Raw genomic sequence first — 17,371 nt, 5'->3', positions numbered from 1 at the left:
CAAGTTGACCCTCATGGTTATGCAACCTATGAGGAAGGTTTTCTGAAACTTTGGGGGCAATGGTCAGACTCACTAAACCCTGGTGAGCGAGCTCCCAATTTCCTCCAAAAGGATCGATTTATCTCAGGTTTGTACCCCTTGCTAAGGGAGAAGGTAAAGAGCAAATTTCCAAATGCTTTTGAAGATGCCTTAAGAATTGCTAGGGAAAAGAATAGAAAGATTCTCTATCAAGCCCAAGCTGGCCAGCTAGCTTTGGGAGGCAATATCACAACTATGGAAGCTTCTCACATACCTCCAAATGTGCCTAATGCACCAGACCTCAATAGAGGTCAACAAGAAGATATGCTCCAACAAATAAACAATCTCACAAACCAGCTAGAGGGGTGAGAGTAAATCTTGTGCAGGGTGCAAGAAGGCCTATTGAGGGAAATGGTGGGAATCGGCCACCAATGCGACGTCAAGCAAGGGAAATGTTGTGTTACAATTGTGGGAAATTGGCCACGGCATGTATAATTGCCCTCATCCCAGAAGATATGACTACCCTGTCAGAGGTCCTCGACAACAAGTAAGTCCACCCCGTGCTAGAGCTCAAGCATAAGAGCAACCGCAACCTCAAATTTTGCAGCCACCTCGTGCTCAAGCTCAAGCCCCTGCTACTCAACCAAATGTGAGCATCATAAAGATGGAGGAGGTCCTCAAGGGCAGAAGCAACCAGGAAGAAATAGCTAAAGGGAAGATGAAGATAGATGAAGTGGCTACAATGCCTATCAAACGTGTGCGTGTCCAAGATGAAGTAGGTAAAGAAACAAGCAAGGATGCAAGCAATGAAGCAAGTACATCTCGGGCAACTAAAGATGAAGCCAAGAAGAGAAAGACCCGTACTAGGTCTCAAATTGACATCTCTGATTTCCCTATGGGATCTCGGACACAACCTTATGACTTGACAGCTGATGTGAGTTCTCAAGGACCAAAGATTACTTGGCCACAACTACTTCATATCTCCCCAAAGCTTCGACGACAATGGTCAAAAATGGTGAGCACGAGGGCAAAGCGAAGTAATCTAGTAAGTGTAATCAAAGCATATGGTCTCAAGGATATAGTGCCTTTGGTGGAGGCCCATGTCTCGATCTTCAAACAAGTGTTGAGAGTGGAACAGGTAACTAATTTCCATACTCAATATGAAGGTTTTGGGTTGACATTAGAAGGTACTACCTTGAATTTTCTCCAACCATTAAACAACTTGAAATTACCAAGTATTGAGCAACTTCTCCGAGAATTCGTTGAGGAATTCTCAAAGAGGGAGATCAAGCATCACATTGTCTCCTAGATCTATGCATTTAGGCAAAAGGAGAAAGAGAAAGTGAAGGAAACATTGCTTCACTTCAAGCAGTACATAGAGATATGCCCCCCTTGAGAACTACCTCATGATGAAAGACTATCAATCCTTTTCATAGAAGGATTGCAAAAGGAAATGCTTAAAAAGGACTTGCACTTGAAGGCATGTGTAACTTTTGAGCAAGTCACGAAAGAGGCATTGTATCTGGTAGATAACTGCAAGGCATACGGGGAGGTGATTGAAGACACAGATTAGGGGACGAGTAGCACCTCTTCAACCACTAGTGAGTCCATGACAAAATTGGGAGGGCAAAACCCAACTGTGTCGGACGTTGATCAAATGATCAAGGAAGTGATCAGAAGGATAAACCAAGTAAATAGGAGGAACCCAAACACATGACAACCACCCACCCAAAAATGCAACACATGTGGAGGAGATCATCCAACCCAGTGATGCAACCTTCAACAAAGGCCAGGAGTAAATGTATAGCGAATATTGAAGTGGTGTGCTATCGAAAAAAAATGGACAACAAACCATGAAACTCACAAATGTTTCTATAATCGGAATTACGTTAGAGAGAGACATTACGGACATTACGGACAGGAGCAACAATCTCCACCCCCTCCAAGGTACCCAGTAGGGCCAACTAACGCAATCTTAGGACAGGAGAAAGCTCAACCTGTGTTGGGACATCAACCTCCCTTACCCTAGGAAAATAGGGCTATGGTAAGGATTTCTCAACCCATAGAACCATCTTCTGATCAGAGTATGGTCCAAGTAGTCTCGTATTGGGAATAATTAGATAATACTTACAAAAGGGGATTTGAGGGGAATGCATATGTTCTATAGGGATACAATCCATGGATAAATCCTGAAGAAATGCCCAAACCTTCATACATAGCACAACCAACAAAAAACCATTACTTGGTCGATGAGATTATGCTTATGTTCATGGAAAATCAGGGCTACAAACCTAAAGGGTATCCTCCTAGATCAAGACAACCGATAGGAGCTCCACAAGCCTCTCCACCACCTGTAGGACCATGCTATGAATGTTGTGGTGATCATTGGGTGAGAGTTTGTCCAAACAAAGGAGAACGGGTAACACTTTTTGGATTCTATAATGGATGTATGACCAATCATCTGATTCCCTGACAACAAGGGAAAAGAAACCATGAATAAAATGGGGATTGTGCCAAGCTCAAGTGGATTAGAAACAAAACTGACCACTCCAATAAACACGATCACTAGAGCCCAAGCACATGAGGCAGCAAGGAATTGAAGGAGTACGAGCGGAAGTGCGACACGAGAGAGAGTGCGAGAAGAAGAGCACAACGATATGGTGAACTCGCTCTACTGTAATGTGTAGAGCATAGTGAGTTCTTATTAGGTGTTTACAAAAGAATATGTGTACATACCTGGCGGCCCGCCCACTTACCTGGGCGACCACATTGGGCTTTATACCCCAACAACCTCCCACTTAAAGTCCAATGTGGTACTTTAAGTGTGAGAGAAGCTACTATACAAGCTAATATACAAGAGATGTAGAGAAGTTGTGTACTACCCTACACCTAACTGCTTGCGAAAATGCGCAAAGCTCTCTGAGGGAAGTCCTTTTGTAAGTAGATCAGCAAGATTTTCTGTGGTGTGAACTTTGACAAGCTGAAGTTGCTTATCCTCGAGCATTTCCCTGATGAAATGATACTTCACATCCACATGCTTTGTCTTTGAGTGATAAACTGGATTGCGAGCCAATTGTATAGCACTTTGACTATCACAATATAACACAGGCATCTCTTCTTTGATTCCCAAATCTGTTACTAGTCGATTAAGCCAAATTGATTCTTTGCATGCCTCTGATGCTGCAACATATTCAGCCTCTGTAGTAGACTGAGTAACACAATCTTGTAATCTAGAATGCCATGATACTGCTCCACCAGCCAATGTAAAGACATACCCTGACGTAGACCTTCGGTTGTCTAAGTCACCTGCATAATCTGAGTCTGTAAAACCCTTTACACTTAGCTCCTGACTCCCATAGCATATACGCATACTCTTTGTAGCTTTCAGGTATCTCAATATTCCTTTCACTGCCTCCCAATGTTTCTTGCCTGCGTTTGACATGTATCGACTTACTACTCCCACTGCAAATGCAATGTCTGGGCGAGTAGCAATCATTGCATACATCAAACTACCCACTGCAGACGCATATGAAATCTTATCCATTTCAGCCTGTTCTTCCTCAGACACAGGACAATCTTGTTTGCTAAGTTTCACATATGGTGGCAATGGAACACTCAGTGATTTTCCCTTCTCCATATTGAAACGTTGCAAAACCTTGTCAATATACTCTGTTTGAGATAACCAAATCAACTTCTTTGATCTGTCTCTCTCAATGCGCATACCAAGTATATGACTTGCCTCACCCATGTCTTTCATGTCAAACGATTTTGCCATCTTTGACTTCAAAGCTGAAATTTCTTCCAAGTGCTTGCCAGCAATCAACATGTCATCCACATACAAAATAAGGATCAGCCAACTACCATCCTTAGCCTTCTTTGTATATAGACAGTGATCGAACTCACTACGTTTGTAGCCTTGAGAAAGCATAAACTTGTGGAATTTATGGTACCATGCCCTCGGTGATTGTTTTAAGCCATAAAGACTCTTTAACAACTGGCATACCCAATCTTCCTTGCCTTTCTCAACAAACTCTTCTGGTTGCTGCATGTAAATTTCCACATCTAAATCACCATGCAAGAACGCTGTCTTGACATCCATTTGGTGCAACACCAAATCTAATATGGCAACCAATGCAAGAAAGCATCTCAATGTAGTCATCTTGACCACCGGAGAGAAGACTTCATCAAAGTCAATGCCTTGTTCTTGCTTAAATCCCTTGGCAACAAGCCTTGCTTTGTACTTTGGCTGACTATCATGAGCGGTGATCTTATACCTGTAAACCCATTTACAAGGTAGAGCCTTTTTGCCCTGTGGTAATTTAACTAGCTTCCATGTCTTGTTTTTATGCAGAGCTGTCATCTCTGACTGCATGGCCAATTGCCAATTCCCGGAGTCCTTCATTTGCACTGCTTCCTTGTAACATGAAGGCTCATTGCAATCAGTCAACATGACATAGTTCATAGATGGAACAAACCTATCAGGAGGTTGCGTGACACATCCAGATCTACGCACAATAGGTGGCTCAGGCTCAGTCACAACCTGTGGTTCCACTCTATCCTGTCCTTGCTCCTCTTGAGCCCTGACATTTTGTCTTGCACGTGCAGGTCCATCTTCTTGGAAGACAACTCTTCTAATCTCCTCAACCCTCTCTGGTTTAGAATGATATTTGGATTCATTAAAGTGAACATCATTGCTACGGACAACCTTTCTGGATTCGGGATCCCAAAGTCTGTACCCCATCTCACCAGAATTACCATAGCCTAGAAAGATGCACTTTCTACTCTTTGGCTCAAGTTTGTTCCTAAATTCCTTTGGAACGTGAGTATATGCCTCACAGCCAAAGACTCTGAGATGCTTGTATGAGGGCATTTTGCCTGACCATACCATCTCTGGCACTGAATCCTTCTGCAAAACCTTGATAGGAGATCTATTTACAAGATGAACAGCTGTTGATACAGCTTCAGCCCAAAACCCATTTGGCAGCTGTGCATTAGACAACATACTTCTGACCTTCTCTTGTATGGTCCTATTCATCCTCTCAGCAACACCATTTTGAGGAGGATTGTAAGGAGCAATAAGTTCACGTTTTATACCTTTTGACTCACAAAAGTCCTGAAAGGCCTTTGAAACATACTCTCCACCATTGTCAGTGCGTAAGCATTTAAGCTTCTTGCCACTCTGATTCTCCACAAGTGTCACAAACGTTTTGAAAACACTAAACGCTTCATCCTTGTGCTTGAGAAAGTAAACCCGTACTTTCCTCGAGTAATCATCTATAAATGTCATAAAGTAAGAAGCTCCCCCTAGAGATAGGTTAGGCATAGGTCCACACAAATCACTATGAACAAGTGTCAATTGTGTATCTCTTCTACTGCTTCTATGCTTATGTGGCTGCTGTGTTTGCTTACCATACAGACAATGTTCACAAAATTCAAAATCATTAAATGAAAAGCCACGCAAATAACCACAACGAGACAAGATTTCCATTCCCTTCTTGGACATATGTCCTAACCGGCTATGCCACAAAGAAACGTTTGGCTGCTCAGTTACATTGATTACATTTTTAGAGACATTTGATACATAAATCATGTAAAGTCCTCCAGACTTTACTCCATGTGCTACTGTCATAGAACCCTTGGATATCTTCCACATGTTCTGTCCAAAAGTGGTGATGTAGCCAGCATCATCAAGTAAACCTGTGCTGATCAAGCTCTGTTGGGGTATAAAGCCCAATGTGGTCGCCCAGGTAAGTGGGCGGGCCGCCAGGTATGTACACATATTCTTTTGTAAAAACCTAATAAGAACTCACTATGCTCTACACATTACAGTAGAGCGAGTTCACCATATCGTCGTGCTCTTCTTCTCGCACTCTCTCTCGCGTCGCACTTCCGCTCTGATACCAGTTGAAGGAGTACGAGCGGAAGTGCGACGCGAGAGAGAGTGTGAGAAGAAGAGCACGATAATATGGTGAACTCGCTCTACTGTAATGTGTAGAGCATAGTGAGTTCTTATTAGGTTTTTACAAAAGAATATGTGTACATACCTGGCGGCCCATCCACTTACCTGGGCGACCACATTGGGCTTTATACCCCAACAGGAATGTCCCAGTCAGCCAAACAGAGATAGAAAATTTGTCTGTCCGAACGCCTACAAAGTCCTGGAAGGCAAAACGAGATACGATGAAAGACAAAAGAGAAAAGGAAAAAACGGCATTGGAAACCAAATTACTAAAAACAGAGGAACAACTGCAAAGGGAAAGAGACCTTAAGGGGAACAATGAGATAAAAAACCATCGGATCTACCCTCGGGAGGGTCTGTCTTGGTAGACAAGGTGTTCAAAACTTTGGATGCAATTTTAAAAGCTTACGAGGCAAGGCTAAAGCCTAGACAAACCCAAGAGGATAGGCTGCTAACATACCCTCATCCGGGCTATGAGAAAGAGAGGCTAAAGATGTGAAAGAAGCTCATCCAAGCCGCTCAAGCGCTTATGGAACCATCAGTTACTACTGCTCCAAAAACTGAGGTATAATCCGAGAAAAGATTAATAGTTAGAGGGGCGGGGAATTGAAAAGAAAGACCAACTAGATCCTGTAGACGAAACACCATTGGATACGAGGGTGGTAGCCAATACAACAGATGAAATATATTCTCAAGCACCACTACCAATTCCGGAAGTAGAAGAACAATGGCCTCAGGAGCTATGGGAACATATCAGGAATAGAAAAGATGAAAGTGCTACACTTCTGTCAGCTCCCATCCCAGAGATTCACTTGAAGCATGGTCTCTACCCACATAACATCCGATCACTGTATGGCGATTCATGGACAATGATATCAGAGGACAGTAAACCTCATTCATTGAAGACTTTACCTTCATTTATTGCGACCCATGAAACTCGATCGGAGGTGAAGAAAGTACCTCTCAATGGAAATCCAATCCTAATATGATGGACACTAAAACTCTTCACGAGTTGATGTCATCCCCTATTCATTGTACACTAACTTTGTGAGAGTTATTGCACATCAGATCGCATCTTTGGGATGAGGTTGGGAGAAATTTGGAAAAAAAAGGGCTGGTTATCCGTCACCGGAGGCTTCTCCAAACACACTAAAGACATAACCCTCGAAACAAATTAAACATGAGCCAGCACTAGTGAACAAGGTAGGGGATTATTGTGAAGGTGAGGAAGGAAATACTACTCTATCGGTGGAGTACAAAGAGGTTAAGTCAATAGCAATATTAGACAACGGTGCTGGAATATCCATAGCTACCAAAGTAATGTGGAAAAAATGGGAAAGACCTGCTCTCCGAAAGACTAGGATGAAACTTCAATTGGCAGCTGGGTATCTGGAAAGACCCATTGGCATCTTGGAGCAGATTATGGTAACCTCTTGTGGAATTGCATATGAACACACTTTCGATGTTATAAATTTTGATGAGAGTAGCAACTTCGATATCATATTGGGTAGACCATTCACGTGTCAGCTCAAAATGGTGCAACAATTCGGGTTATGACCTAAGGAACAAGGATTTCACTACAAAAATTAGTGTCGGAGATCATAGCTATAGAGATGTAGAACAAATCCTAGGAGAAGACTTGACCTCCACAACTGACCCAGAGGGGGGAATAGTGGATTGGCTACATAACAAATCTCACCAGTGGGTAGGAGAAGCTTCCGAAGGTGGAAGTTTAAAAAGGGAAAATTGCATTCTTGATAGGACTGCACAAGACGAGCATCTATATCAGAGCCTTTTCCAGAAGAGATGTTCGAACCTTTTGGATGGCAACAGATATTAGCCACTCTTGATGTTTGTGTAAACGAGGTGACCCTCACCAAATTCTGCGATGAGGAAGGATATGATATCATTCCATCCTAGATGATGGGTGTCAGCCAAATCCGAAGTCAAAGTGGGAAGTCATTGACAAGGACGGGGTCGTGTCGCCGAGTGCCAATGCATAATGAATGAAGTTTCAGTAAGAGACTTTGACCAAATGGATGAAGAAGATTTCCAAGACTCGACTGATAAGCTGCTAGAGGATAACGTAGACGACGAGCTGTCTAGTAGCTCAAGCCAGAGCATCAAACAGAAGGATCGACGGGTGATCTACTATGATTTCTCAAACCAAAATCCTCAAAGACAACGCAGATAGAAAGATAAATGCAGAAACAACCGAAACAAGCACAACGAGGACTCAATACCTCTGTTAATTGACAAAAAGCAGTACTTAAGGTTAGTAGAAGTGACGGACTGCCTCAAGGACGGGATATGAAAGAGATACTTGAAACCTGACTCAGCTATAAATTAAAAAAAAACGAACAAACAAAAACAAAAAAAAGAGCGATTCCGAGAAATCGATGAAGTTGTCCAAAATGGAGCGCAAAATCAAATACAATGAACTGAAACAAACCTTGAAGGAAGTTTGGACAATAGAAATGGAAAATGACGAGGAAACGAATGATGATAAATTCGATGCACCTTCCCACTATAAGAAGTATACCATTCAGGATAGGCAAATCGTGGTGCAAAAACCCAAACGAGATCCCAAGGAACTAGGAACCTCATATGATGGGCCTAAAAAAGCCAAATGCATTAGCTTAGCAGAACCAAGCGAGGAGCCTAAACCGGCATACATTGCCACTAACCTTATTGACGAGGAAGAGCAACTTCTAGTCGATACACTCAAACAATACAAAGATGTCTTTGCATGGTCCTACAAAGATCTAAAGGGGATAGATCCTGAGATCTGTCAGCACACTATACCCCTTATGAGTGATGCCAGACCATGCAAACAACATCCTTACACGTACAATGAAACTTTTGCCAAGAAAATTAAGGAAGAGATAAACAAACTGAAGGATGCCGAGTTTATCTATGAGATTGAACACAATGATTGGGTGTCCCCTATTGTGGTGGTAAAATTGCGTGTCTTTGTAAACCTCAAACAGGGAAATGTAACCACAATTAGGGATAACTATCCACTACCAATAACAGATCATGTTATTGAGATGGTAGTAGGAAAAGAGGCCTATAGTTTCTTGGATGGGTTCTCAGGCTACAACCAGCTGACAATTAAAGCGGAAGATCATCATAAGACAACTTTTGCGACATAGTGCGGGGTATTTTCCTACAGGGTAATGCCTTTTGGCCTGACCAATGCCCCTACCACATTTCAAAGACTAATGAACCACGCATTCAAAGAATATCTCAGACATTTTTTGGAGATTTACATGGATGATCTTTGTGTTCATTCTCATCGAAGAAACTATAGCCCATCTAGGAGTGAAGAAAATGGATTTTCCCATTTGCTACTCTAGTCGGCAGCTAAACAACGCAGAGAAAAATTATACCACTATAGAATCGAAAGAGAAGGTCTGGGGATGATTTATGCTGTCAAAAAATTTAGACACTACCTTCTAGCAAAAAAATATGTTTTCTTTGTGGATCACCAAGCACTACTATATCTAGTAAACAAACCTTGCAACACTAGAAGAATTGTTCGTTGGTTTATACTATTGCTTGAGTTTGACTTCACGGTAGTCATGAAAAAGGGAACCACACACACAAGAAGAGATCATCTTTCACGACTATTTCATAGGGAAGCACCTGAGGGTGTCGATGATGGTCTTCCTAATTCATATCCGTTTAACATCAAAATGGTACCGAGATGGAGCAAAGAGGTCATTCCTTTACTCACAATTGGCTCATTACAGATAGAAAGAAAGCCATCAATTATTCATCAAACCGAAATCTTCAATTTTTGGCAGGATGCCTGTACAAACACGGTAAGAATGGGATATTGAGACTATGTGTACAACCCGAAGAATCCACCTACTACCTCAAACACGCTCATATACAAAATACAGGATTTCACAATGGAGAAACACAGACAGGCCAACGGCTAAAGAGACTGGGATTCTACGGGCCAAACATGGAACGCAGTGTCCATACATATGTAAAATCCTGTGATAGCTATACAAAACAGCCTCCAGTGGAACATGCCACCCTATTTCGAGTAGTCCAAGCACCCAAATGGAGTACTCATATAGTTGAGTACTTAATAAACAAAACCTCCCAGAGGAATGGAGCAAAGCAAGAATGAAAACTATAGAAGAAGAGGCCAGACACTATCTGCTCATTGCCAACCAACTGTATAGGCGGGGAAAGGATAACAACTATAGCTGTGTGCTATAGAAAGCGAATATTATGTTATCTTAGATCAAGCACACTCAGGATAGCCAGGGGGACATTTCTCTGCTGATAAAATGGCAAAGCTTGTGCTACACTCAGGCATATGGTGGCCAACCCTGTTTATGGATGTAGAGACATATGTCAAATGATGTGATGAATGTCAACGGACAAAACCACCCCAACAGAGAGATGAAATTCTACTAAGGCCAATGATGGGAGTACGTGCTTTTGCCAAATGGGGCATTGACATCATTGGTCCTATCATACGTCCGAGATACAAGACGCACGCACAATACATCATAGTAGCAACAGATTACATGACGAAATGTACGGAAGCAAAAGAGACCCAAAAAAATGATGCAATAACTACAGCTCAGTTCCTTTTTGAAAACATCTTTACAAGATATAGACTACCTATCAAAATAGTGAGCGATAGGGGAACACACTTTTTAAACAACGTCATTGAAAGCCTTCTTGATGAATTCATGGTGGTCCATTGCAAATCGGCACCTTATCATCCACAAGCTAACGGTGTGAGGTCCCCATCCCGCCTATACCGAGATCGGGATGGGATCCTTGACAGGTCTCTAGGTCTGATAAAAATCAGAGTCTCTAAACAAAATAAATCCAAGAAATAGACCCTTACCATTCACAATGGCTTGGGTCTATAGCCTTAGAAGAAGACCTAGTCCTGTCTCGCAGCGAAAACGGGGTAAAACCTTTTAAAATTCCAAAAAAACTATTTCAGCCCTAAAACTGCCACAATTGGGCTAAGGTATCCTCAACCAACGCTTTTTTCCCTCTAGCATATGTGAGGGCACAGCCGTTGGTGGACTCCTCTTCCAAGTGAAGAAGTTTTCTAAACATTTTAGTGCGCAGGGATGGATAGTTACCTGACTAATCAGGTCCACCCATCCAGGATTGACAACCTTAGTCAAACCCCACTTGCCCCCTCGACACTCACACATGATTCATTTATCTTACTATCACATTGTTTTAAACATTTAAAATAATGGTTTCTTTTAACGTTCCAATACAGTAATTCCTTGAAGACAGCATTCTTTTAGAAAACAAACATCTTTAAACTTAAGACAGGGTACTCTCAATCAAAACATTGTCCATAATAACCATGACCAGTACTCTTCTTGTCTCAAGACCACCTAAGGGTAAAAATGACACCCATTCCTTATTCAAATCCGGAGTGGATAAACCCCCACCCAAGGTTCCGGGTGCCCATACACCAAACCAGTTGCCCATACAACCGGGCGGCTCCCCTAGGATAAAAAATGGTATCCTAACTTATGTAGAAACATGAAGACATGACACGGAGTAGAAACTCATCATTCATGGGGGTAACCGACTTATCCGTGGCTAGAAAGCCAATCATTATCATCAATTTATATTAAGGAGTCGGAGGTGTCTTGAGACAAGCTGTCTTAAGGATGATCAATCATATCTTTCCTATTTCAACCAGTTTTAATCCAAACAATTCTTTCCTACATTATAAACAAATGCACGTTGGAAGTTACCTTCCATTTTCAGCCAATTTATCCTTCTTACGTATGCAATGCTAACTTATAAAAGAACTTAAACTAATTAAAGACTTAATTGAATAATGGAACACCCACCTGGGATTGATTGGCCATCTGCTGCTGCGCTGGTGCTTGAAGACTCTCCTCCGTAGGCCTACTACTAGGCCCGGCTTCGTCGTCGTGCGACGCTCTAGTTCGTTTTGGAGCTACGTCCTTATCATCAGATGTAGGATTTGCTCGGGTCCTCTTTTGGTATCATAACTTCTTATCCTTATAAAAAGGACGTCTAATCATTAGGTAAATAGTTCAAAATCTAGACTTAACCTTTGTATTCAACCGTAACCCATCCAAGGTTAAATTTATAGTCTTAATTGGTAAATTCTTGACCTAGTAATTTCTTATTTGTCTATATAGGTATGATAACTTTTTCCACCGCTTCCCTAAGGGTTTTCTAAGCTCTCCTAATTTTATTAAAATTTTCTATATCTTTTTCCCTAATTTTCCCATCGACTTTTAAGCTAATAATCTACTTATTTTGGGCTTAATATTTATTGTATTTAATTTCTCTCAAAGATTTCATTTCCTCAACTTGATATCATAGGTTTACAATTACTATAATTTTCCTAAAAACTTTTGACCACAAAGTCTATTTATTTTAATTAATCATTCGCTAAAAATAGGACTTTTGGTCAATTATAATTTTTTAACCTCACTAATTAACTATGGTATAATTACCACAAGTAGATAAGGATATTTTTGACCTCTGGTAATTATCTTATTATTTTCTAACTTAATATAATTTCCATCTTCAATTTTCAGCTAAAATTAGAATAATTTGACTTATATAAATATCTATACTACTTTTCTATCCTTGGCATAATTATCACGGTCTCTATACACTATAATATAGCTCAGATAAATAGCATGTAATCATATAGCAAGATTTACTAATTTCCCTCTTTAGTTTTTAGCTAGAAATAGTATAATGTGACTTAGATAAATATCTATACTACTTTTCTAACCTTGGCATAATTATCACGGACTTTTTACCCTATAGTATAGCTTTGATAAATAGCATGTAATCATATAGCATGATTTACTAGTTTCCCTCCTTAGCCTTTAGCTAAAAATAGTGTAATTTGACTTAGATAAATATCTATACTTCTTTTCTAACGTTGGCATAATTATCACGGCCTCTTTACCCTATAATATAGATTTGATAAATAGCATGTAATCATATAGCATGATTTACTAGTTTCCCTCCTTAGCCTTTAGCTAGAAATAGTGTAATTTGACTTAGATAAATATCTATACTACTTTTCTAACGTTGGCATAATTATCACGGCCTCTTTACCCTATAATATAGCTTTGATAAATAGCATGTAATCATATAGCATGATTTACTAATTTCCCTCTTTAGTTTTTAGCTAGAAATAGTGTAATTTGACTTAGATAAATATCCATATTACTTGTCTAACCTTGACATAATTATCACGGCCTATTTACCCTATAATATAGCTCTGATAAATAGCATGTAATCATATAGCATGATTTACTAATTTTCCTCTTTAGTTTTTAGCTAAAAATAGTGGAATTTGACTTAGATAAATATCTATACTACTTTTCTACCTTGTAATAATTATCACGGCCTCTTTACCCTATAATACAGCTTTGATAAATAACATGTAATCATATAGCATGATTTACTAATTTCCCTCTTTAGTTTTTAGCTAAAAATAGTGTAATTTGACTTAGATAAATATCTATACTACTTTTCTAACCTTGGCATAATTATCACGACCTCTTTACCCTATAATATAGCTTTGATAAATAGCATGTAATCATATAGCATGGTTTACTAATTTCTCTCTTTAGTTTTTAGCTAAAAATAGTGTAATTTGACTTAGATAAAAATCTATACTACTTTTCTAACCTTGGCATAATTATCACGGCCTTTTTATCCTATAATACAGCTTTGATAAATAACATGTAATCATATAGCATGATTTACTAATTTCCCTCTTTACTTTTTTGCTAGAAATAGTGTAATTTGACTTAGATAAATATCTATACTACTTTTCTCACCTTGTCATAATTATTACTACCTCTTTATCCTAGAATACAGCTTTGATAAATAGCATGTAATTATTGCACATGATTTACTAATTTCCCCCTTTAATTTATCCCTAAAAACAACGTAATTTCAGTAAGATAATTAGCTAAACTAATTATCTGAGATCGCATAATTATCACAATTTTTCTAACATCTAAATAACCTCTAATAAATAACTCAATTCAATTTGAACTCATTTGCTAGTTTCCTCTATTTAAATTACTCAAAAAACAGAGTATTTTTGTTAAAGTAATTAGCTAGATTAATTTTCTGAGCTTCTCCTAATTTTCACGGGTTTCTTAACACCTAATTAACCATTGATAAATATATCATGGCATTTGAAATCAATTTACTAATTTCCCCTATTTAAATTATAGAAAAACAGAGTATTTCTTCTAAAGTAATTAGCTACATTGGTTATCTGAGCTTCTCCTAATTATCATGAGTTTTGTAACACCTAATTAACCACTAATAAATATATCATGGTATTTAAAATCAATTTACTAATTTCTCCTATTTAAATTTCTCAAAAAACAGAGTATTTCTACTAAAGTAATTAGCTAGATTAATTTTCTGAGATTTTCCTAATTATCACGAGTTTTTTAACATCTAAATAATCACTGATAAATATATCATGATATTTAAAATCAATTTACTAATTTTCCCTATTTAAATTGCTCAAATAACAGAGTATTTCTACTAAAGTAATTAGCTACCTTATTTGTCTGAGCTTATCCTAATTATCATGGGTGTTTTAACACCTAATTAACCACTAATAAATATATCATGGTATTTGAAATCAATTTACTAATTTCTCCTATTTAAATTACTCAGAAAACAGAGTATTTCTTCTAAAGTAATTAGCTAGATAAATTATCTGAGCTTATCCTAATTATCACTGGTTTTTTAACACCTAGTTAACCACTGATAAATATATGATGACATTTGAAATCCATTTACTAATTTCCCCTATTTAAATTTCTCAAAAAACAGAGTATTTCTGCTAAAGTAATTAGCTTGATTAATTTTCTGAGCGTCTCCTAATTATCATGGGTTCCTTAACACTTAGTTAACCACTGATAAATATATCACATCATTTGAAATCCATTTACTAATTTCCCCTATTTAAATTGCTCATAAAATAGAGTAATTAGGCCTAACTAATTAGGAAAACTATTCAAAAAATTATAGGATAATTTTCCTAGATTAATAACTATCTAATGAATCTCTGATAATTACTTCAACTTAATCTAATCTTAATTAATATATTTACCACTAATTCATGGTTATTTTGGCTAATTTCAGCCCTAATATGAAAGGATAATTAATTAGCTGAGTATTACTGAGCTTAATTATAATAATCAGCAGAGATTAATTAATTAAGAGAGATTTTATGAGTATACATAGTTCTAATCTTTTATTTATTAACAAAATAGCTTAATCTAACCTTGCTAATGAAGAAAGATTAGACTAATTACCGTTTAGGTTAATCAATTAGAGATTAATCTCTAATGATTTTTGCATAGTGTTCTCTCTAGATGAGAGAGAGAGAGTATCAAGGCTCCGAGTCTGTGTAAAATGTGAAGCTAGGGGTCCTATTTATAATTTTCTGGCATTCATAAGCTTTCACCGGCTGAAAAAAGCTGTGAGAGTATCAAGGCTTCGAGTCTGTGTAAAATGTGAAGCTAGGGTCCTATTTATAGTTTTCTGGCATTCATAAGCTCTCACGAACTTGCTGGGGACTGCTTGCAGTTCAAGCAGTCCCCAGCAAGTCAAAAAACGCCCCCTGCTGCTAAATGAGTCCCTGGCAGGTCAGTGATGACCCTCCCATTACCTGCCAGCTTTTAAAATGTCAATTTTGCTATAATTTGATCTATTTTTGCTTAATTGGTAAATATCTTGTAAATATCTAGGAGACCTTTAATAAAGTCTATGCTTAAATGATTACTACAACCCTTCAATTTTACTTATTTTACTCAATTCACAGTGTAAACTTCCAGGGGTCATAACTATGCCAGTTTTTATCGGAATTCATTCTGAAAATTTCTAGCCCGGGGTTTGCTGTGCTTAAGATTCCAAAAATACCAATATTTTCCATGGTCGGACAATCTACATTGCTTTTTCAATAATCATATCAGTTTGATTAAGCTTTATACAACCTTTAAGGTTTTAGAAACTGGAAACCTTACAATTATCCCAACTTAAGAATTTGAGATGTCCTCGTCTCAACCGAAATTGGGAAAATCTTTGAGAAGAGAAATTCATCCCCCCCAAGTGGCATCTTCGAAGGGATAACCTTTCCACTTTACCAAATGTTACTGATTACTCTAAGAGTTCTTTCCGGTTTCTGGTTGGAGTTACTTGCTAGCCAATTTTTCCTCGAGAAACTCTTAGTGTTGAGCCCATCTTAAAAACCTTTACAAACCATTCGTATCATCTCAAAAACCAGGTTAAATCAATTCCATAAAAGATCCATATATCCACCTTGTCAACATGAACACGCTCGGTCTAACTGACCATTCAGAGCAATCAGCGTTTGACAAATATCATGTATTTTAGCTTTGCCAATCTGAACGCGCTCGGTGTGTTCTTGCCATTCTGAGCAATCTGCGTTCGGCACAAGCTTCCACCATTGCACCAGAGGTACCTCCTCTGTGCTCTAACCTGGTTGACCAACAATATGTAAAGGGTTTTTAAGAAGTATCATACCAAGAAATCTTTTGGGCTTCCTATTAGTCTCGTACCTTAATACTTTCATATCTAGGTCATTTTCTAAGGAAGGTTATCGTGTGCACAAGAATGTGAGTTGGCTTCTTGATAACTATCTCATTTCTAAGATTCGAATTTTCCCTTCCTAACGAGAACCTCTTTATCATTTGCTAGATGTACCCTTAATTTATTGATTGAATACTTTAGATTCATTAAGTAATTTTGGAGAAGAAAATCATGTATACCCTTATAATATATAAGTAACGCAAGTTTTTACATTATTGATTTATAGTGGTTTATAAGCTTTAAGATTGCTAACTATGGCCAAGCGAGTGGCTCTTTTATCTTTTTTATTCATAGGATTGGTTCTCCTATGATTGCATAAAATCTGGATCCTCTTACCCTTCCTTTACCTCATCCTCCATTTCTACCTCCTCTTAGATTATCTCCTTGATTTTGAGGAATGGCTCTAGTAGTAATTCGAGGGTTTTGTTTTTCTTGACAATTATTTCTATAGTGTCCCATTTGATTGCACCCATAGCACCTAACGTTTGGGAAGATTTGTTCTTAGTTTACTACTGCAGCTACTCCACGTTGTTGATATCCTTGGTTGGAATTTTCCCTGGCTCTTCCCCTAAAGTTACTAAATCCATTATAGTTCTTTGTAGAGTTGGTTCCTTCAGCTGCAAGAGGGTTAGCCTTGAGAAGGCATCCTGTATTGATGTATGCCTCATGGCTTGATCCATACCTTTGCATCTCATTCCACGTTGACCCCTTTACCTTTGAAGTTAGGGGGTTGTGCTTGTT

Source organism: Adiantum capillus-veneris, chromosome 3 (genome assembly GCF_014529385.1).
Source record: "Adiantum capillus-veneris isolate H3 chromosome 3, ASM1452938v2, whole genome shotgun sequence".
In the NCBI taxonomy this organism is placed as follows: domain Eukaryota; kingdom Viridiplantae; phylum Streptophyta; class Polypodiopsida; order Polypodiales; family Pteridaceae; genus Adiantum; species Adiantum capillus-veneris.
Note: the sequence above shows the minus strand (reverse complement) of the source record.